Source organism: Triticum urartu, chromosome 7 (genome assembly GCF_003073215.2).
Source record: "Triticum urartu cultivar G1812 chromosome 7, Tu2.1, whole genome shotgun sequence".
In the NCBI taxonomy this organism is placed as follows: Eukaryota; Viridiplantae; Streptophyta; class Magnoliopsida; order Poales; family Poaceae; genus Triticum; species Triticum urartu.
Genome location: NC_053028.1, coordinates 298,046,444 through 298,070,894, shown reverse-complemented (window position 1 = coordinate 298,070,894; position 24,451 = coordinate 298,046,444).

The window sequence follows — 24,451 nt, the reverse complement described above, 5'->3', positions numbered from 1 at the left end:
TCTATTAGATCTCACTTTTGCAAGTAACCGTGAAGGGATTGACAGCCCCTTTATCGGGTTGGGTGCAAGTTGTTTGATTGTTTGTGCAGGTATTCGGTGATTTGTGCATTGTCTCCTACTGGATGATACCTTGGTTCTCAAACTTAGGGAAATACTTATCTCTAATTTGCTGCATTACCCTTTCCTCTTCAAGGGAAAAACCAACGCAAGCTCAAGAAGTAGAAAAGGGCCACGTGGGAGACACGGTGTTGGAATTCATCCTTAGGCTGCGCGAACCCCCGCGCAGTCGCATACGGCTTCCTCGTCCCCTCGCCAGGGTAATGGAGGTTGATCAGCCGCTTGGGTTGAAGCTGCACATGAGAGGCTGCTGCGAAGACACCATGTGGATGGATGTTGAGTACCCTACACCTCATGTCATGCTTCTCCAGCGTGGCTGGAAGACTTTTTCTTGTGCTCACAGCCTTGCAGAAGGGCACGTTCTTCGCTTCATGCTGGTGGAGGTTGATCTGCTCTCCATCAAGGTCTTCGGGCATTCAGGTGCTCGCTTAGGGTGCTGCGTGGAAAGCTCGAGTGATGGCGAAAGCTCCTCCTCGAGCGACAACGACGAGGAGGACACTGGCGGTGAACACAGCGACGAGGAGCCCCAGTCGTCAAGCAAGAATATGACGACTTAGACTCCGGCCGAGTGTCGGACGCAGCTTCACCGTCAGCTAGGCGCCGGCAGCATCACCATGTGCAGCTGAACCCCGGCAGAGCAATTTTCCGGGGGTGCTTGGCCTGGTCGTCATCGCTTCCACTAGCTAGACCCTGGCAGGCTTCCTCGCGGACTCCGTCTTCGTCTTTCCTGCTAGCGTTCCTATCGAGTCGCGTCCATCTGGTCCTGGCGGGAGTGACCAGGGTATCGTCTAGCCACTCTCCCCGTCCTCGGCCTTTTCTTCCTTTCCGGGGTGACGCCCTTCCCATCTTGACAGGCTGCGTCCCGCTGGTCCTGACGGGGTCGGGCTGGGCTTCTACCCAGGCGCTCCTTTTGTCCTCTTTGCTTCTCAATGCAACTCCTAAGAGGAGAGGGACAAGAAAGGCATTACGAGACACTTATCTTTTTTCAAATCGAAAGATGTAGGCACTTGCCAAATTTTAATTAAAACTATGTGATCCTTCACCCATGTTTGTAATTCGTATGATTTGTACTTGCTTATCTACATATCAATGGAAAAAGTGTCACACCCTCGATGCGACTATAGCTCCCACGTGTCGAGGCATGACTTAGAGACATAATCGCATTGAAGGCATATGTCGCAAGTTAGGCAATCTTCACAACATCCCATGCAATAATAATAAAAGGGGAGATAACATAGTTGGCTTACACTCGCCACGTCAATCAAGTACATAAATAACATTACATCATCCAAACACTCATGGCCCGACTACGGCGCCAAAATAAAAGAGAACCCAACATGCGACAACGGTCCCAATCACCCCCAACTGGGCACCACTACTGATCATCGGGAAAGGAAACATAGTAACGTTGAGAGTCTTCGTCGAACTCCCACTTGAGCTCATACGCGTCTCCTGGAGCGGAATCATCAGGCCCTGCATCTGGTGTAATAGTAATCTGTGAGCCACAGGGACTCAGCAATCTCGTACCCTCGCGATCAAGACTATTTAAGCTTATCGGTATGGCAAGGTAAATATATGAGCTGCAGCAAGCGACTAGCAAGTATGGTGGCTAACTTATTCGCAAAAGAGAGCGAGAAGAGGAGGCAAAGCGCGAGCGAGAAACTAGAGAGCAACCTGCGTAAACATTACTCCAACACCGTGTCCACTTCCTGGACTCCGCCGAGAAGAGGCCATCACGGTAACACACTCGGTTGATACATTTTAATTAATTAAGGTTCAAGTTATCTACAACCGGACATTAACAAATTCCCATCTGCCCATAACCGCGGGCACGGCTTTCGAAAGTTCAATCCCTGCAGGGGAGTCCCAACTTAGCCCATGACAAGCTCTCACGGTCAACGAAGGAATAGACCTCCTCCCAAGATGTTCCGATCAGACTCGGTATCTCGATAACTCAAGACACTTCGACAGGTTAAAACAAGACCAACAACACCTCCCGAATGTGCCGACAAATCCCGATAGGAGCTGCACATATCTCTTTCTCAGGGCACACTCAGATGAGCAAGACGTCGGGTAGGCCAGCCCAAAGTTGCCCCTGGTAGCCCCGGACATCGCTCGGTTGGACCAACACTCAGAGGAGCACTGGCCCGGTGGGGGTAAAATAAGATGGCCCTTGAGTCTGCAGAACCCAAGGGAAAGAAAAGGCTAGGTGGAGAATGGTAAGACCAATGTTGGGCATTGCTGGAAAAGCTTTAATCAAGGCGAAATATCAAGGGGTTCCCATTATAACCCAACCGCGTAAGGAACGCAAAAATCCGGGAACATAACACCGATATGACGGAAACTAGGGCGGCAAGAGTGGAACAAAACACTAGGCGAGAGGCCGAGCCTTCCACCCTTTACCAGGTATATAGATGCATTAAGATAACATAGCAATATAGTGATATCCCAACAAGTAAATAAATGATGTTCCAACAAGGAACGGCCTCTAACCTTCACCTGCAACTAGCAATGCTATAAGAGGGGCTGAGCGAAGCGGTAACATAGCCAATCAACGGTTTGCTAGGACAATGGTGGGTTAGAGGTTTGACATGGCAATTTAGGAGGCTTTCAAGCAAGTGGTAGGCATCGTAGCAATGGCATAGCAAAAGAGCGAGCAAACTAGCATAGCAAAGATAGTAGTGATTTCGAGGGTATGATCATCTTGCCTGCAAAGCTGTCAGAGTTGCCTGGATCCTCAAAAGCAAACTCAACGGGCTCCTCGTTAGCGAACTCGTCTCCCGGCTCTACCCAAACAAGACAAACAAGCAACAAGGATACAATCAACCACGTGCAAGAATCAAACAAGACGATGCAACGATGATATGCTATGCGGGACGCGATGCGGGATGCAAAATGCAAGATATGACAGGAAATGCATGAACCTGGCCTCAAATTGGAATTCCAAGGATTCCACTGGAAAGATGAGATAAAATCGCTTGAAAACGATATAAAGAACGCCGGAATCGGAGTTACGGTTTGGAAATGGCAAGCGATTCAAAAATGACACCGGTCTGCGATTTACAGCAAGTAGGCATCTAAATGCAATGAGATGAACATGCTAAAGCCACCAAACATGACAAAAAAATACATGGCAGGGATGCACACAAGATGCTTAACAAAAGTCTATCACTGAGGTACGGCCAATTCATCCATTAGGAGGTTCAAACAAGCATGGCAAAAACGCAAATGGTAAAACAGATCTCAGACTTAGTGAAATTAACACTTGTCTGGAATTTCAGATCATATAGCCCTCTTCGGAGCAACAAAACAACATGCTACAGGACTTGGACATGACAAAGAAAGACATGGCAGGGAGCTACTCAACAATCTTAACAAAATATCCTTAGTGACCTTGAGCCAAAAGGGATCACAAAATATACTAACAAGCACACGAACATAGCTAAAACATAACCAGTTTTCAGACTTAGTGAAAACTGAGACATGCTGAAATATAGCTCACGAAGGCATGTAAACGAGCTCGATGCACTCACTACGGTGCAAGTCATGGCAAGACAAGCATACATCCATTAAGAAGGCACAAAATACAAGATAGACATGGCAAGAACAATGGCATAGCATGCACGGATCAACTACAATAACATCGGCAAAATCGCAAACAAGTTGACGATCTGCCCAGATTCACAACGAAGCAAAAGTAGAGCTCGATTGACTCAAGCTAGGGTGCTCCATAATTGCAAACAAAGACATTTATGGATAGAGCATAACAAGATTAACAAAACTCCTTTACTGATCATCCTCAAAAGAGGCACGGATCACTAGGAAATAGCATGAACATATGGCATCATGAACTAAATAATCCCAGACTTCGTGAAAACTACTAAGTCCCTGAAAACAGATTTACCGGGTGCCTCACTTTGCAAGCTTGCACAAGTCACCACACACATCACAAAAATGCATGGGTTGCACCTCTGGAAAGAAGACAAAATCCTTAACAAAACATATGAAGGAATCATAGGCATATCATGCACACAACAATCATGGCAAAAATAACAAAAGTCTAAGATGAACTAGCATATCTGACAATTAACTCACGAAGCCTCCTTCTAACAGCATTTCGGGCATCAAGATGAACTCAAATGAAAATGATGCAATGGAATGAAATGATGTACTCATCGAGACGAACATTTTGATATACTATATGTCCAAAACGGAGCTAGGGATGCGGAGATATCACAGGCCAAAGTTAGCACAAAAATTAGGGTTCGGAGGAGAAAAAGTCAACCCGCGGATCTCAGATCCAGATCTGCACGGATTTTGATGCACGCCGGATCTACTGTTCACCGCCGGAGTTCCTGTTCACCGGTGGAGTTCGTGGCGGCCGGAGCTCGGAGACGAGGAGGGAGAGGTCGGAGTGGCGGAGGAGGCGGCGCCGGCGACGAGGCGGCGGCCGGAGGCGGCGAGGGACGGCGGCCGGCGACGAGGTGGCCCGGGGCGGAGCTTGCCCCGGCCGGAAATGGTGCGGCAGCGGCGGGCTTCGATGGCGGCGGGGCTCGGGCACCCGGGGCTGGGGAAGACGAGGCGGGGAGGAGGCGCGGGCTCTGGCCCGAGCGGCGGAGAGGCAGGCCCGCTCCGGGCCTGACGGGCCGGCGGGAGTGGCGGCGGTGATGTGGTCCACCCGCGCCACGTGGCGCCCGGTGGTTGGCGGCGGCGGATCCGGACGTTGTCCAGCGCGGGTCGGACACGTCCGGCGGCGGCGGAGATCTATTTTTCTAGGGTTAGGGGTGGATTGAACCGAGAATGTTTCAAGGGGGTGTATATATAGGCATAGAGGGAGCTAGGAGAGTCCAAATGAGGTGCGGTTTTCGGCCACGCGATCGTGATCGAACGCTCTAGATGATGGAGCAGAGATTGGTGGGTTTTGGGCCAAATTGGAGGGGTGTTGGGCTGCAACTCGCACGAGGCCTTTTCGGTCCCTCGGTTAACCGTTGGAGTTTCAAACGAAGTCCAAATGATACGAAACTTGACAGGCGGTCTACCGGTAGTAAACCAAGGCCGCTTGGCAAGTCTCGGTCCAATCCGGAAATTTTTAATCCCCACACACGAAAGAAAGCTAGAAATGACCACCGGAGGAGAACGAAGCGCCGGAATGCAAAATGGACAACGGGGAAAATGCTCGAGTGCATGAGATGAACACGTATGCAAATGCAATGCGCATGATGACATGATATGAGATGCATGACAACGAAAACAACACACGGAGACAAAGACCCGAACCCGAGAAATAAATATAACTTAACACCGGAAACGGCAAGAGTTGGAGTACAAATTGGGAAAGTTATATCCGGGGCATTACAAAAAGTGCTTGCCGGATTTTTGTGCTTGCATTAAATATGCTAAAGGACGAACCTTCAATACTTTCAAGTAAACAATGTTTTTTGGCAAGACATCTTGCCAGCCTTCATCAGAGATGCTACTAAACCACGTTTAATGAACTCAACAATGGTTTTAAGTCAGTGAAGTCAATACAAAGTCTCCACTTCCCATTTGGATAAGCTTGGTTTAAGTCAGTGTAGTCAATACAAAGTCTCCACTTCCCATTTGCCTTGCGTACCACCACCGGATTTGCTAACCAAGTAGGATGCTGTACTCCTCTGACCAATCCTGCTGCTTCAAGTTTCTTTATCTCCTCGGTAATGAACTGTTGCCGCTCCAAGGTTTGCTTTCTAACTTTCTGTTTGATGAGATGGGCATGAGAACAGACAGCAAGGTGGTGCTCGATTACCTCCCTGGGAACACCGGGGATGTCAGAAGGTTGCCATGCAAACGCATCGACATTCGCCTACAGGTAGGCAAAGAGTATGCTTCCCTATTTGTTGTCAAGGGTGGCACTAATGGCGAAAGTACCATCAGTGCCATCCTGCCGCGCCAGAACATCCTTCATTGCCAAAGGAGCAGCCTTGGATCTTTTGCCAGTCGAACTCTCCGGCAAGTCACTGTCGGGCGCAGCGCACTCCGAAGAGGCGCGCTTCCCGGGGTCCTTGTTGATATCCTTGCCAGTTCTCTTACTTTCTTTCCCTTCTTGACGGGAGCCGAGGCCTTGACGGCCTCCACTGCTACCGCGTCTCTATACATCTTATCCACATAGATGACTGCATCTCTCTTATCCGATGGAATGGAAATGACTCCCATAGGGCCAGGCATCTTCAAAGTGTTATATGTGTAATGGGATGCCGCCATGAACTTGGCCAGAACTGGGCGGCCAAGGATCCCGTTGAATGGCAGGGGAAGCTCAACGACATCGAACACAATCTTCTTAGTCCTGAAGTTTATTTCCCCGCCAAAGGTCACCGGCAAAGTAATCTTTACCTTTGGCTAGCTCCTCCCTTGGTTGATCCCTTGAAAGGTGCCAGTCTTCTTTAGATCCTCATCAGTAATTTGGAGCTTCTTGAGCACATTAGGGGAAATCAAATTAAACCCTCCCCCGCCATCAACCAACATCTTGGTGAGCTTGAGGTTGCGGATTGTTGGCAAAACCAACAACGGCAAGCATCCAACCGCAGGAGTGCGATTTGGATGATCCTCAATATCAAAGATGATGGGCGTGCGAGACCACTTAAGTGGTTCTCGGGCGCTTCCTACAGGTTCTGCCGCATTAACTTCACACGCCCACTGCTAGAGTTGGCGGTGAGAGGAGTGCAGGGATGCACCCCCATCAATGCACATTGCCTTAGTAGCCCTTTGAAACTCCTGCTCACTGGTCTCATCCTCCTCTTCTTCACTGTCATCTTCATTTTCCTTTTTCTCACGGCCTCTGGCGGTTTTTCCTTTTGCTAATCGACCTTGCTGCAATGACCATTGCGGCCACCACGGCCTTTCCCGCCAGCACCATTCTGGCCTCCCTCCTTGTCTTGTCTTTCATATTCAGCCGTCTGCTTCTCAACCAACTGTTCAATTTGCTTGCAGTCTTGGAGATCATGACCCTTGGTCCTATGGATCTTGCAATTTGGCCCATCAGATTTACCAGTTTTCTCAGCAGCCGTTGCCGCCCGCAGTCGGCACAAGTAGCAGCCTCCTTGTCAGGCGTCTCAGTTTTTGCTTTCTTGCTAGCGCTAAGATCACCGGAGCTCTCAACGGCCATTATTGCTTTCTCTTTATGCTTCTTGTTGCGCTTTTTGTTCCTCTTCCCGGGGGTGGCAGCATCGTCGTCATCCTCTGAATCAACTTCGACACCAACCTCCTCCCCTGGAAGTCTTCTCCCTTCTTCAGTACGAGTGCACTTGTCCACCAATGTGTATAGTTCGTTGACAGTTTTGGGCAACCAAATGTTCATCTTGGCTCGCATCCTGTGATTGCGCACCTACATATGGAATGTGGCAATCATAGCTGCCAGATGTATTTTCAAGATGTTGTGGTGCAGTCGGCTGAACCTCTACAAATACTTGCGCAAACTTTCGCCTTCCTTTTGGAGAAGGGCTTTTAGGTCACTAGGCTGTCCTGGCTCTTGATGACCTCATGTGAAGGCGCCAACAAACTCGTTGCACAGGTCTGCCTAGGAGGAAATGTAATCCTCCGGCAAGTGCATCAGCCAAGACCTCACATTAGTCTTGAGAGCCAACAGGAAGTAATTGGCAAGCACTTCCTCGTCTCTTCCCCCGGCACCTTGAACGTCGATCGTATATATATATATGCCTAAAAACTCTATTGGGTTTAGTTTTCCATTATACTTCTCTGGAAGGTCAGGTTTTAAGGTGCGAGAGGATGGCCAATGGACTTGGCACAACTCGCGAGTGAAGGCTGGGCATCCTACCTCGTAATGCCGGTACCCACCAGCACTACGCGCGGGTTCGTCAACATCGAGTCCATTACGCCTGTCGGGTTGACGACATGCCTCGTGGGTGCCGCTCAATGGTGACACGGGTGTCTTCCTTCCTCCTGTCTCTCAACACTTGGCATTGATCTCACTGGAGTCATGGGTCAAATGAGGCCATCGATGCTTCGTCAGGATCATCAACGTCTTGAGGTTGCTGAGCGCGTCATGGCTGCCCTTGGGCGGGTTACCGAGGAGGGGACTGCACCATGGGTGTAGTCCTCTCAACTTGGCCACCTGCGGGGGATGCCAGTGTCGTCTGCGGGCGCTGCGAGGGTTCCGCACGCTGCGACTTGTTGGCTTCAGCAAATCCAATGAGGCTCTGAATGGTAGCTCTCCATTCATACATATTGTCTATTGCTGGGAGGAATTTCATCAGTAGCTAAGCCCTCACCATTGCTTCAGTCACAGTTCCTGGCATGGTGTGGGAGGTAGAGCGCGACACTGCTTGACTCCTGGACGAGCCAGAAGGAGTGATGTTGTGCTCTTGCCATCTTGGACCAATCATCAGGAGAGTCTGTCATGGCAGAAACTTTTCTTGATAGCCAGGCTCTTGGTCAGTTAGGCCTTTCCCATGCGGACGTGGTCGTTGTGGATCGACAGTGCCGCTTGGGGTCTTGTCGCGCTCGCCCAGCATGGGCCAAAGCACATTTCATGATGCCGCCCCTCTGGTTCGTGTAGCCAGCGGGTCTTGGCTCGCACTGGAGTGAGCGTCAAAGCTGCATTGGTTACGCTCGCGGGTCTAGCGGGGAGGCGGAAGCTGGGCATCGCCTTGGCCCGCACCGGCATGATCATGCTCACCAGAAGGTTGTGGGAGCAGGGCCACTCCGGTGGTCCCGGTTCCTGCTCTACTCGCGGTGGGAGCAACGGCCGCACCATCGGTGTTGATGGCACCGCCCACAACACCTACCCCACCCACCGTCATAGTGGTTGTCGCAGGATTTCCGTGGCCACTTATGGGACCGGGTGGCCCCTGATACGTCTCCATCGTATCTACTTTTCCAAACACTTTTGCCCTTGTTTTGGACTCTAACTTGCATGATTTGAATGCAACTAACCCTGACTGATGCTATTTTCAGCAGAATTGCTATGGTGTTATTTATGTGCAGAAACAAAAGTTCTCGGAATGACCTGAAACTTCACGGAACATCTATTCAGAAATAATAAAAAAATCCTTGCAAAAGATGAAGACTAGGGGGCCCACCACCTGTCCACGAGGGTGTGGGGCGCGCCCCCTACCTCGTGGGCCCCCTGGAGCTCCTCCGACCTCAACTCCAACTCTATATATTTGGTTTCGGAGAGAAAAAAATCAGAGAGAAGAAATCATCACGTTTTACGATACGGAGCCGCCGCCAAGCCCTAAAACCTCTCGGGAGGGCTGATCTGGAGTCCGTTCGGGGCTCCGGAGAGGGGAATCCGTCGCCATCGTCATCATCAACCATCTTCCATCACCAATTTCATGATGCTCACCGCCATGCGTGAGTAATTCCATCATAGGCTTGCTGGACGGTGATGGGTTGGATGAGATCTATCATGTAATCGAGTTAGTTTTGTTAGGGTTTGATCCCTAGTATCCACTATGTTCTGAGATTGATGTTGCTATGACTTTGCTATGCTTAATGCTTGTCACTAGGGCCCGAGTGCCATGATTTCAGATCTGAACCTATTATGTTTTCATCAATATATGGGAGTTCTTGATCCTATCTTGCAAGTCTCTAGTCACCTATTATGTGTTATGATCCGTTAACCCCGAAGTGACAATAATCGGGATACTTACCGGTGATGACACAAGTTTGAAGAGTTCATGTATTCACTATGTGCTAATGCTTTGTTCCGGTACTCTATTAAAAGGAGGTCTTAATATCCCTTAGTTTCCATTAGGACCCCGCTGCCACGGGAGGGTAGGACAAAAGATGTCATGCAAGTTCTTTTCCATAAGCACGTATGACTATATTCGGAATACATGCCTACATTACATTGATGAATTGGAGCTAGTTCTTTGTCACCCTATGTTATGATTGTTACATGATGAACCGCATCCGGCATAATTCTCCATCACCAATCCATTGCCTACGAGCTTTCCATATATTGTTCTTCGCTTATTTACTTTTCCGTTTCTATTGTTATCATCACTACAAAATACCAAAAATATTACTTTTGCTACCGTTACCTTTTGCTACCGTTACCACTACTATCATATTACTTTGCTACTAAATACTTTGCTGCAGATATTAAGTTTCCAGGTGTGGTTGAATTGACAACTCAGCTGCTAATACTTGAGAATATTCTTTGGCTCCCCTTGTGTCGAATCAATAAATTTGGGTTGAATACTCTACCCTCGAAAACTGTTGCGATCCCCTATACTTGTGGGTTATCAAGACTATTTTCTGGCGCTGTTGCCGGGGAGCATAGCTCTATTCTTTGAGTCACTTGGGATTTATATCTGCTTATCATTATGAAGAACTTGAGAGATCCAAAAACCAAGATTTATCCCTCAACTACGAGGGGAGGTAAGGAACTACCATCTAGCTCTGCACTTGATTCACCTTCTGTTTTGAGTAAGGTTGCGACACCTAAACCTGCTTCTGCTATTCGTTCTGATATGTCACATGTTATTGATGATGCCACTTACGCTATGCATGATACTTATGATGAAACTACTTCTATGCTTGATACTACTGTGCCACTTAGTGAATTTCTTGATGAACAACTTGCTAGGGTTAGAGAGAATGAAAATATTGAATCTGATAATATTGATGAAAGTGATGATGAAGACTTGCCCGTTATTCCTAAGGGTTATGTTTTTGATAAAGAAGCTTCTTTAGCCATTTTAGCTTGCAAAGATAGTTATGAACTTAAGAGGTTATTAGCTAAACGGAATAAGCAATCTCTAAATGCTAGGATGAAACCTGACCCTGCTTTTGCTACTTCACTTATCTTTGTTACTGATAAGGATTATGAATTCTCTGTTGATCCTGATATAATTACTTTGGTTGAATCTGATCCTTTTCATGTCTATGAATCTGAAACTGTTGTGGCACATCTTACTAAATTAAATGATATAGCCACCCTGTTCACTAATGATGAGAGAACTCGCTACTTTTATATCCTTAAAATATTTCTGTTCTCATTAAAGGGTGATGCTAAGATATGGTTTAATTCTCTTGATCCTAGTTGTGTGCGTAGTCCCCAGGATATGATTTATTACTTCTCTGCTAAATATTTCCCCGCTCATAAGAAACAAGCTGCTTTAAGGGATATATATAATTTTGTGCAAATTGAAGAAGAGAGTCTCCCACAAGCTTGGGGGAGGCTTCTCCAATTACTTAATGCTTTGCCTGATCATCCTCTTAAGAAAAATGAAATACTTGATATCTTTTATAATGGTCTAACCGATGCTTCCAGAGATTACCTGGATAGTTGTGCTGGTTCTATTTTCAGGGAAAGAACACCGGACGAAGCTGAAATTCTATTGAATAATATGTTGACAAATGAAAATAATTGGACACTTCCTGAGCTAGCTCCGGAGCCTATTCCTAAACCAACTCCAAAGAAGAGGGGTATCCTATTTCTCAGTCGTGAAGATATGTAAGAGGCAAATAAATCTATGAAAGAAAAAGGTATTAAAGCTGAAGATGTTAAGAATTTACCTTCTATTGAAGAAATACATGGTCTCAATTTACCGCCTGTTGAAGAAACATATGATCTTAATCCATCTCCTATTGAAGAAATACATGGTCTTGATAACCCGACACAGGTAGTAAAGGTAAATTCTCTCTATAGATATGATAAAGCTGAAATTCCGTTTACTAAATTTGCTAGCCCATGCTTAGATGAGTTTGATAAATTTATGGTTAAGCAAGAAGACTTCAATGCTTATTTTGCTAGACAATTGAAATACAATTCAGATATGCTTGAACACTTGGGTGATTATATGGCTAATGGTAAAGGTGAACTTAAACTCATTAGTAAACATGCTTATATGGTTACCACTCAAGTAGAACAAGTACTTAAAGCTCAAAATGATTTTCTCAATGAATTGAATAGTAAGAATAATGATTATGCTGTTAGAGTGGCTACTAGAACTAGTAGAATGACTTAGGAACCTCTGTATCCTGAAGGCCATCCTAAGAGAATTGAGCAAGATTCTCAGAGAAATAATATAGATGCACCTAGTCCTTCTAAAAGGAAGAAAAATAAAAACGGTAGGACTTTGCATGCTTCTAGTGAACCTATTACTGAAACACCTGAGAATCCAAATGATATTTCTATCTCTGATGCTGAAACACAATCTGGTAATGAACCTGAAACTAGTGATAATGTTAATGATAATGTTCATGATGATGCTCAACCTAGTAATGATAATGATATAGAAATTGAACCTACTGTTGATCTTGATAACCCATAATCAAAGAATCAATGTTATGATAAGAAGACTTTGTTGCTAGGAAACATGGTAAAGAAAGAGAACCATGGGTTCAGAAACCCATGCCTTTTCCTCCCAAACCATCCAAGAAAAAAGATGATGAGGATTTTGAGCGCTTTGCTGAAATGATTAGACCTATCTTTTTGCGTATGCGATTAACTGATATGCTCAAAATGAATCCTTATGCTAAGTATATGAAAGATATTGTTACAAATAAAAGAAAGATACTGGAAGCTGAAATTTCCACCATGCTTGCTAATTATACTTTTAAGGGTGGAATACCAAAGAAACTTGGAGATCCCGGTGTACCAACTATACCATGCTCCATTAAAAGAAACTATGTTAAAACTGCTTTATATGATCTTGGAGCCGGTGTTAGTGTTATGCCTCTCTCTTTATATCGTTGACTTGATTTCAATAAGTTGACACCTACTGAAATATCTTTGCAAATGGTTGATAAATCAACTGCTATACCTGTTGGTATTTGTGAGGATGTGCCTGTTGTAGTTGCAAACGTTACTATTTTAACGGACTTTGTTATTCTTGATATTCCCGAGGACGATAGTATGTCTATTATTCTTGGAAGACCCTTTTTGAATACTGCAGGGGCTGTTATTGATTGCACTAAAGGCAATGTCACTTTTCATGTTAATGGTAATGAGCATACGGTACACTTTCCGAGGAAACAACCTCAAGTTCATAGTATCAACTCTATTGGAAAAATTCCATCGATTATATTTGGAGGTTTTGAATTTCCTCTTCCTACTGTCAAGAAGAAATATGATATTCTTATTATTGGGGATGTGCATATCCCCGTTGAGGTAACATAGTGTTATTCGAAATTTCTCCGGTTCCATGTTATTCGGAATGAGTTCATTAACAAGACTTGATCAACCTTGTTAGTGGATTCCTTTTGATGATCATCAGATGGATGAAACTAGAAGGCACAACCTTCTGTACCATCCTCTTACTTTCTGTTATTTATATTAAATAAAATAATTAACAAGACTTGATCAACCTTGTTAGTGGATTCCTTTTGATGATCATGAGATGGATGAAACTAGAAGGCACAACCTTCTGTACCATCCTCTTACTTTCTGTTATTTATATTAAATAAAATAAAAATAGTATTTTCTGTCTGTTATCTGATTTATCCGTGCAATATAAAAATACCCCGAAAATAAAAGTTCTCCAAATGCCCTGAAATTTAAATATGATTTTTTCTGGAATGTTTGAGAATATTTGGCACTGAGAACACAACAGGAGGAGCTCACACCTGGCCACGAGGGTCAGGGGCGCGCCCTACCCCCCTGGGCGCGCCCCCTGCCTCGTGGGCCCATGGTGGCCCTCCTCCACTTATTCCTGCACCCACACACTCCTTATTCCTCCCACAAACACGAATATCCAGTTCATACCCGAGTCCTAGCTCATTTTGCTTCCATTTTCGATCTCCTTGCTCAAAGCACCTCTCACAAAACTGCTTGGGGGGATTGTTCCTTGGTATGCGACTCCTCCATTGGTCCAATTAGTTTTTGTTTTAGTATTTTATTCATTGCAAATTTATGCTGCCTAGGTGACCATGTTCTTGAGCTTGCATGTCAAATTTATATGGTTCCAAGTAGTTTCGATGCATGATATAGGCTCTAGGCACTTGTAGGAGTAGTTGCTATCAATATTATTGAGCTTTGTTCACTTTTATTTTGAAGTTACTAAAAATTTCAGAAATTTTTGAGAGGAAGAAATATGTTTAGGAAAATGTACCAAGGGGGCTCTTCAAGGAAACAAGAGCCCAGGCTTGCAATGCGTGATGCTGATGATGAGCCACCAAGAAATGCTCCAGTGCATCCTTATGAATGGCCTTCGGAAAAATTTATGGATCGAGCGGGAATTAAGGAAGAATTTAACGCATATTTGCGTAACGCTGATCTTGTGAGCTTCGAGGAAGAAAAGTGCCGCCAGTACCACTATCTCACTAGTTCCTTTGTGAGGAGGTTCGAATTTTCATCTTCACGTAATTCTCCAACTGTCCTGTTTGATCTTTATGAAAATTCTTACACTATGGACTTAGAGGATTTTACCATTGCTTGCAAGCTTCCACAATGGGGTAGTATCAGGGAACCACGCAAATCTTAATTTAGAGATTCTCTCGCTAGTATAACTGTGGGGGAATCTAGAGATATAACACAAGCTACCATAGGGAGCATTCAGTTTCCTTCTATACATTATTTTGCTCTCTTCATAGGTAGATGCATTAATGGTAAAGATGAGGCATGTCACATGTGTGTCCCTGACCTCAGTATTCTTAGGAGTGCTGTGTTAGGAGATAAATCTTGTAATTCGGGAGCCATTGTTGCACGTAGGTTGCATCTTAATAGATTTAATGGAGACTTCTTTGGTGGAATTTATGCAACCCGCTTAGCTGATTTTCTTGGTGTAACTATACATGATGATGATATTGAATTACCTTCTGCTTACCTAGACTTTAATGCTATGGTTCACCACCAGTTTGTCGAGGGGAATGAATCACCTCTCCAGTATCGCTTAATCTTTGACAGACGCCGTGTTGTCCATATTACTCTCCCTGCTCCTGCCTTCTTTGATTATCAGGCAAAAGGAAGATATGTTATTACCAGAGAGGAGGCAAATGAGTACGAGAGGAGGGCGGAGGCCGCTCGTCGCCACGCTGCAGCTCAGGAGGCGATAGCTGCTGCATCGCAGTACGACCCCAACTATTACTATGGATTAGCCGTGGCCATAGACCAACTTAGGCCAAAAGCCTAAGCTTGGGGGAGTACATATTTCCCACCGACATTACATTCATGTTCACACATTCATTGCTAGATGTCGGTGCTCATACTTTTTCATTGTATCATCCATGCTAGTTTATTTTCCTTTTTTATGCTTTCTTCTTGTGTGTTTAATAAACCTTAAGAAAAAAAATAGTTGTAGCTTTTAATTAATTTACTTTCCATGCTTGTGGTAGTAATTAAAAAAGAAAACCCAAAAATATTTCATGTTCTTCTTTTACTTGTTGGGAGCTTTCCCGTGTAAATAGTTTTATTTCTTTTCTTTGGGGGTCGATAGGAGAAGACCATAATTAAATTGTTGAAGTAGCTCTTATATGCATTATTGTTGATCTGACAAAAGAGCCCATATTGCCTTGTCTTCTCCTGTTTATTGAATGCTTGCAGATTCCAACTTAGTCCAATGCACGTGCACTATTATTATTATTCATACTATTCGGTCGTGCAAGTGAAAGGCAATTATGACGATATATGATGGACTGACTGAGATGAGAAAAGCTGGTATGAACTCGACCTCTCTTGTTTTTGTAAATATGATTAGTTCATCATTCCTGATTCAGCCTATTATGAATAAACATGTTTATAATGAAAACTAGAGATCATAGTTTCTTGTGCCATGCTTGATTAGCTAGGAGCTTATAATGGTTTACCTTGCGTGCCAACATGCTATTAAAATGGTTGTGATGTGGTATGATAGGGTGGTATCCTCCTCTGAATGATTTAAGTGACTTGACTTGGCGCATGTTCACGCATGTAGTTGAAACAAAATCAACATAGCCTTAATGATATTTATGTTCATGGCGGATTATATCCTACTCATGCTTGCATTCAGTGTTGATTAATTTTAATGCATGTTCATGACTGTCGGTGTCAAAACCGGCGGATCTCGGGTAGGGGGTCCCAAACTATGCGTCTAGGCGGATGGTAACAGGAGGCAGGGGACATGATGTTTTACCCAGGTTCGGGCCCTCTTGATGGAGGTAAAACCCTACGTCCTGCTTGATTTATTCTTGATGATATGAGTATTACAAGAGTTGATCTACAACGAGATCGGAGAGGCTAAACCCTAGAAGTTAGCCTATGGTATGATTGTATGTTGTCCTACGGACTAAAACCCTCCGGTTTATATAGACACCGCAGGGGGCTAGGGTTACACAAGGTCAGTTACAAAGGAGGAGATATCCATATCCGTACTTCCTAGCTTGCCTTCCACGCCAAGTAGAGTCCTATCCGGACACGGGACGAAGTCTTCAATCTTGTATCTTCATAGTCCAACAGTCCAGCCAAAGGATATAGTCCGGTTGTCTGGAGACCCCCTAATCCAGGACTCCCTCAGCAGCCCCTGAACCAGGCTTCAATGACGATGAGTCCGGCGCGCAGTGTTGTTTTCGGCATTGCAAGGCGGGTTCCTCCTCCGGATACACCATCGTAGAGAGAATAATATTTCCACAAATCTAATCTGCTAACACGTTTTGGCAACATGACATCATGCCATGGCTCGGTGATTATTCGAACCGTTTTTCTTTAACTAGCCCCGCACATAACGCGAGGCAGTTTCCTGACATGTCTTGTCAAAGCAGAGATCGTGTCCCCCTTATTACGGGATTCTCATCAATATGGGCGTGGGTAACCCAACCGTGCCATCAATTACGGCGCTTGAGGGATAAGCGAGTTTTACCAGGCTAGTGGGGGCACATAGTTTCGGCCGCCCTTATAAAGGGATAAGGTTTAACCTTTTTCTACCCATGCCTTCTTCCTCCTTGCTCATCCGTCCTTGCGCACTTGAGCTCGAACACCCAAGTCCACATCCTTCTCCTCAACCTTCTCCAAAGATCGTCCCCACCCCGGAACCTCACAAGAGGGTAGTATTCCTCCACCACTTCCTCCGCGGACTGCGGTTTCCCCTCCATCCATTCATCTGTGGTCTTATGTTCTACTACGGGATGGACTTTAATGATCTAGCCCTGAACTTCATCCTCAACATTTCGGCATTCATCGTCATGTGTGAGGCTTTCCTCTGCATCCGGCCCCACTTCGGCCTATGGCTGAAGACCTTCAATATCAAGCCGAAGGTGGTGGGAGGCCAACAAGTAGAATGCAGCGGAGCCATGGTGGGCAAGATGCCCAATGTTATATGGCTTGAAGGCTCCTTCGTGGAGACCATAAAGGGGTGGCAATCGGCGTGGTTCTACATCACCGAGCCACGCGACACCAACTGGGTGGCGGCCCCTGAGTTTTGATCCGGAATCCCCATGCGGCTCACCTCCTGGAAAGAGAAGGTCCTATCCTAGGGTTCATCAGTGGAGCTAGACGGACTCAAGCTTGTCAACATAGTCCATGTCATGCTCTTCCGCCGGATCCTCTTGTGTCAACAACGGGATTTCAACTTGTGGGAGTTCGACCCAGCCCAGCACCAGACTCTGAGCGAGCTCTTCAACACGACGCACAAGGACGTCCGGAGGGTGCTGTTCAAGGGTGCCGAGGTCCCTCCCTCTCTCACCGAGGACCGCGGGCTAAGCGCGAAGCGCCCTGCAAATCCGGTAAGTTTTGTACATCTGGTAGGATTTTTACTTCTCATAGCTTAACCACGTGCGGGGTCTGAGCTCCCATGCCTTTGACAGGACTGGGTGGGGGCATCGGAGAAGATCAACTGTCCGGCCACTCTGCCCGAAGACACTGCAGACACTCTCCTGACGGAGATGCTGACTCCGGCAACTTACAAGGTGCCGGAGAAGACCAAGAAGAAGGCCAAGGGAACCCGAAAGAGTTCCCGACGCCAGGTGGTATCAGACTCCTCGTCCGATGACTCTGCGACACACTCCTCCCACGAAGACGAGGAGGAAGATGAAGATGCTCCCCCTCCAGCTGGGGGAGACAAGAAAAGGAAGGCCGCCCCAACCGGGGGGGGGGGCGAAGGGTCCAAGAAGGGAAGGACTCTCCTTCTGGACTACTCCACCGCCGCCGCCAAAGACAAAGACGAGTGGCTGCTCAGGGCCAAGCCCCTAGCGAAGTCGTAAGTATTTGGATACCAGAGTAACTCATAGCATACCCTTGTCGCACTGCTTCTCCTAACGCCGAATATGATTATGCAGACCGCCCCAAGCCCGTATCGACGTATCTTCGTCGAGCGGCTCCTTGGACTCGTCGGATATGGATAGTGATACACTTCCGACCACCACCCCCCTTGCCCCATGGACAATGCCGAGGTGGTGTCTCAAGAGGCACCAGGTCGAAGGGAGACAGTCCTGGAGGTGCCTCAAGGCGACCTTCCGGACTCCGGGAGCAGAGGGGGTAAGGCCCCTGAGGGCTCCGAGTGCGGCCTTCAGCCGAACACTGCGCCGGAACCTCCAGTGGTTCCGGACTCGGGCAGGCGGCCTCCTTCCAAAAGGGGCAAGACACCCGTGCCGGTGACCTCTGTCCATCCAGAGGCACCGGACAATATGCTGGGAGCGCTTCACAGCGCTTCCATCGACAAGGAGCACCGCACTATTATGAGTGTGGTGATCCAGAAGGTTCAGTCTGCCAAGAGCGGACTGACTGAAGCCTGTGCCAGCCTTCTAACAGGCTTTGAGGTAAGTATTTGAAATATAGGAAAAATATTACCGCATAGACAGTAGCCCCTGATGCTCTATTTGGTGTTCAAAAAGAAAAGCCGAATAGAGGATCAACTAATATCTGCATGAGTCTAATATAAATATGTCTATATGCGTATGCAGGCTTCACTACTGACCTCTGCCGCACTGATTGCGGAGGTCGCCGTACTGAAGCAGGACCTCGAAGGGTCCAAGAAAGAGCTCGGCCTTGCCAAGAGGCAGCTCGAGGAGAACAAAGGTAAGTAATACCTAGTATGTAGATATGTATATATATAAAAGGGATGCGATTGCAAAATGACAGGATCATCTGTGATTTGCCAGGGGCCACGAACGAAGTGGCAACCCTGAAGCAAGCACTATCCGAGGCCGAAAACAAAGCGGCCCAGGAGCGCACCGAGTGGGAAAAAAAGAGGCACGGGTGGGCGAGGTGCAGCAAGAGCTCCACGCTCTCGTGACGAAGCACGAGGCGTTGGAGCTTGACTTGAAGACACGAGAGTCCGAGCTTGCCGCGGCCCTTGAGAGTGCAAAGAGTGCCAAGGCCGAAGCCCAAAAGGCCCTTCAGGAGATTGATGTGATGAAGAAGATAGCGGCGGGTAAGGTATTCTATATGCAAAGCAAGCATGTGAAAGTAAATTACTTGTTACTTACCCGAATCCGGAGCTCTCCAGGAGCATTCGCAGATTTTCCCCGCAGCGTGTCGGATGCCGCACAGTTTTACCAGGCCGAGGAGGGAAGCTCAACAGAGAAGCTGTTCTGGTCTTAGTATACTAGGACCGAACACCCGATGCCTTTGAGCGACCAGCTGAAGCAACTGGTCGAGCTGCACAAGGCGGCCGAACAGGCCATGAAGGGCCTTATAGTTCAGATGTGGCCTGGCGACACCCTTCCCAACAGCTACTTCGGCCTGGTGAGGCGGCTTGTGGATGCCTGCCCATGGCTGGACGTCATCAAGCGGTCCGTCTGCATCGAAGGTGCACGCCGGGCTTCCGCCCGTGCGAAGGTGCACTGGGCCAAGATGGACGCCGTGAAGCTGCTGAAGGAAGGGCCGTCGTAGGGCAAGGAGCATCGCCACCCCGAGATGTACTATGAGGGTGTCCTGAAGGGTGTCCGTCTTGTAGTGGACGAGTGTGCGAAAGATGTAATATTTGAATAAACTTGCTCGTATAATCCTGTAATATGAAAACTTGTTCATATGCGCTATGCAACGCTTGTTTGAATTTAAAATATTGCCTTATGTTCGTCTGTTTATCAAATTTGAGACATGGCTAGTCGTCGGCTTCTGCCCCCACGCCACGAGTGCTGGTGTGCTCGGGATAAACCTGAGCACTCTTTTTCCCATTTTTGGGTCCTTCGAGGGAGGTGCTCAGCACAAGGAACAAGGCAATCAGACTATAATCCGTTATCACTCTCACTTAGCCATAGAATTCTATAATTTTAAATTTCGGCGAAGCCCCTAGTATTCGGAAGGCCGATTTCGGGGCGCTATACACGCCTTAAGCCGGACAGGGCCGACTCCTCGCTCTAAGCGGCATAAGTCTTTAGGGACTTGAGACCTCTCGAACAGCGACCAGTCTCTCGCCTTATCATGACAGTCAGTTTTAGCTTTCTCTACTAAGGTGCTTAGCCCAGCAGAACCGGGGCACAATCGCAGTAGTTCTCCCAGTGCTACCTTAGCCGATATAGCGGAACGTAAGGTACCAAAACATGGGAGCCGGGCAAACCCAACTATTGACCCAAGACATGATTCGAAGCTGATGCATATAATGCTATAAGTTCGGGGTGCCGCACTGTCTAAAGTGTTCGGACTTCTCACGCCGTATTATGGGGTATGCCTAAGCCCCTAGCGTATTGGCTGTACCAGAATGTACGGGTGCTAGATGTCATGAATGAACATATATATATATATATATATATATAAAAGGAAGAATGCAATAATAGTCTTAATGCTATGCCTTGTTTATTCAAAAAGGTGCATTAAAGCAGAATGATACAAGTAGTGCGATAAGAAAAAAGTAGGACTGTTTGACATGTCCCTTCCAAGGGCAAGCTGAGGAATAGTATTAAAGCAAATATTTCACTCGTTATCGTAATCCACCTGGGAGTTCTGTGGTGTGACGTAGCTTTCTGCCTCCTTGGTTGCTGCATCATGTGTTCCGCAATCATGCTGCCGGATGGGGTTTCAGAGATTAAAGTCCTAAAAGAGAGAAATAACAGAGCGGGAAGCCCCTAGTGCGGTTTAAGCCGCATCTTGGAGCATGCCGTAGTCGTGCCCCCTCCCCACCTGTGCCCATGGTATTTGTAATGCGTAATTATGTACGCGTAGCACGGATTTTGCTGTTTGGATGGGACCGGGGTGGGGGCCGCATTGCTATGCGAGCTCGGAACATGCCAGGCGGCCTAGTTGCCGATTACTCCGGGCGTGCTTGAAGGTGTCCGGGTCCTTAATCGCCGAACAAGTGGATTGCCTTAAGAGGCTGCTTTGCGCTTCTGCTGCGAGGGCCACAGTGCGCTCCTCCATGCGGAGAGAGCGCTCTGTGTTTCCATTGACTGTGATGACCCCCCGAGGTCCTGGCATCTTGAGCTTGAGATATGCATAATGCGGTACCGCATTGAATCTTGCAAATGCGGTTCGCCCGAGCAGTGCATGGTAGCCACTGCGGAACGGGACTATGTCGAAGATTAACTCTTCGCTTCGAAAGTTATTCGGGGATCCGAAGACTACTTCCATTGTGACTGAGCCTGTGCAATGGGCCTCTACACCTGGTATGACGCCTTTAAAGGTCGTTTTTGTGGGTTTGATCCTTGAGGGGTCTATGCCCATTTTGCGCACTATGTCCTGATAAAGCAGGTTCAGGCTGCTGCCACCATCCATAAGGACACGAGTGAGGTGAAATCCATCCATGATTGGGTCTTGGACCAGTGCGGCAACCATGACGGATACTAGTGGGATGGTCCCTGCGATCGAAGGTGATCGGACAGGAGGACCATGGGTTGAACTTTTGGGCGACTGGCTCCAACGCATATACATCCCTGAGCGCACGCTTCCGCTCCCTCTTGGGGATGTGGGTTGCGTATATCATGTTCACCGTCCGCACTTGTGGGGGGAACCTCTTCTGTCCTCCGGTGTTCGGCTGCCGGGGCTCCTCCTCGTCATCGCTATGCGATCCCTTATCTTTGTTTTCGGCATTAACTTGCCGGCCTGCTTGAACACCCAAAAATCCCTGTTGGTGTGGTTGGCTGGCTTGTCGGGGGTGCCGTGTATTTGACATGAGCGATCGAGTATACTGTCCAAACTGGACGGGCCCGGAGTGCTTATTTTGAATGGCTCTTTCCGCTGGCCGGGTTTAGAGCCTTTGAATCCGGCATTGACTGCCGTATCCTCGGTATTGTCGATGTTAATGCGGCGCTTATGTTTGTTGCGACGTGACCTGCCGTTGCCGTCCTTGGTACCTGAAGTACCATGGTTCTTTGATATGTTATTGCTGCGAGCCAACCAGCTGCCCTCTCCCGCACAGAAGCGGGTCATGAGTGTCGTGAGGGCTGCCATAGATTTCGGCATTTCCTGGCCAAGGTGCCGGGCTAGCCATTCGTCGCGGATGTTGTGCTTGAAAGCTACTAGGGCCTCTGCATCCGGACAGTCGATGATTTGATTTTTCCTTGTTAGGAACCGTGTCCAGAATTGCCTGGCCGATTCCTCTGGCTGCTGAATTATGTGGCTTAAGTCATCGGCATCTGGTGGTCGCACATAAGTTCCCTGAAAGTTGTCGAGGAATCTGGCTTCCAGATCTTCCCAACAGCCAATGGACTCTGCTGGCAAGCTGTTGAGCCAATGCCGAGCTGGTCCTTTGAGTTTGAGTGGGAGGTATTTGATGGCGTGTAGGTCATCACCGCGCGCCATGTGTATGTGCAGGAGGAAATCCTCGATCCATACCGCAGGATCTGTTGTGCCGTCGTATGATTCTATATTTATGGGTTTGAAACCCTCTGGGATTTGATGATCCATTACTACGTCTGTGAAGCATAAGGGGTGTGTGGCGCCTCTGTACTGGGCTATATCGCGACGCAGCTCAAATGAGTCTTGCCCGCTGTGTTCGGCCCGGCCGGACTTACTTTTACTGTATCCGGCGTGACGATTATCGTCTCGCATTGTGGCACGCCCTCGTGATCCGTAGATCGATCTTGCGTGTTTTGCTTTGTCCTCCAATACGTCTCGCAGGTCTGGCGTATTTCCCCATGCCTTGTTATTTGAGTGGCGTCGGGGTGCGGGCTGAGCTTTTGGATGGAATGCCTCTCTATCGCGGCCATGAGGTGGCCGATCAGCCGCGTCATATGCCGGGGATGTAGGTTTCGGTGCTTCCTCCTCCAGTCGGGGTAGCAACCTGCACTTTGGGTAACTCTTGGAGGGGCGTTCGAGTTTATATTCCTCGGCCGCCAGGACTTCAGTCCATCTGTCAGCTAGCAAATCTTGATCAGCTTGAAGTTGCTGTTGCTTTTTCTTAAGGCTATTTTCCGTGGCTATAAGCCGGCGCTTGAAGCGCTCTTGTTCGAAGGGATCCTCTAGCACGACGAATTCGTCATCGTCGAGGCTTGCCTCGTCTTCAAAGGGAGGCATGTAATTATCATCCTTCGCCTCTCCATCTGCCGCTCCCTCAGGAGGGCTGGCTTCTCCATCCTCCCGCTCTAAATCTTGCTCGAGGGGATTGTTGTTGCCTTCGGCACTGTTCGGAGTGCTATTATCTCCGGTGTCGGTATCACCGCTTTTGCCTTGGCGGGACTTAGAGCAGCACCGCTGATGCCGGCGCTTGGGTTGCTTCTTGGAAGGGTCATCCTCCGCTGTCCCGTCGCCATTGCCTTCTTTGGGTGTGTCCACCATGTATATGTCATATGATGAGGTGGCTGTCCAGTGCCCTCTGGGCAGTGGTTCGTCTTCGCCTCCCGCATCGTCGTCCATACCGTCGATGTCTTCGGAGTCGAAGTCGAGCATGTCGGTTAAGTCATCGACAGTGGCTACTAAGTGGGTGGTGGGTGGGCGGCGAATTTCTTCGTCATTCGCATCCCAATCCTGCCGGACGTAGTTCGGCCAGGACTCTCCTGACAAGGAGAGGGACCTTAATGAGTTCAGTATGTCGCCAAAGGGCGAGTGCTGAAAAATATCCGCGGCGGTAAACTCCATGACCGGCGCCCAATCGGATTCGACAGGAACGGGCGCAGGCGGTTCGGAGTCCATGGCCGGAGATGGATACGACAGTTTGGCAACACGGCTCTCGTGAAGGGTAAAGTCGATATTTGGCTCAACCGCCGCAGAGGATGCGGCCTCCGTGGCGGGGTCTATCCACCCATCCATGGATGGCGCAACTGGCTCCGAATTGAGGGTTGGAGCGGCTGCCAGTGCGATTTCTTGAACACTGTCCGATGGTAGAGCTAAATCATACTCATTGTGACTGCGTGGCGCACAAGGCAGGGGCTCGAATCCGTCGAAGATCAAGTCTCCGCGGATATTGGCCATGTAGTTTAGGCTTCCAAACCTGACCTGGTGGCCAGGGGCGTAACTTTCGATCTGCTCCAGATGGCCAAGCGAGTTGGCCTGCAGTGCGAAGCCGCTGAACACAAAGATCTGTCCGGGGAGAAAAGTCTCCCCTTG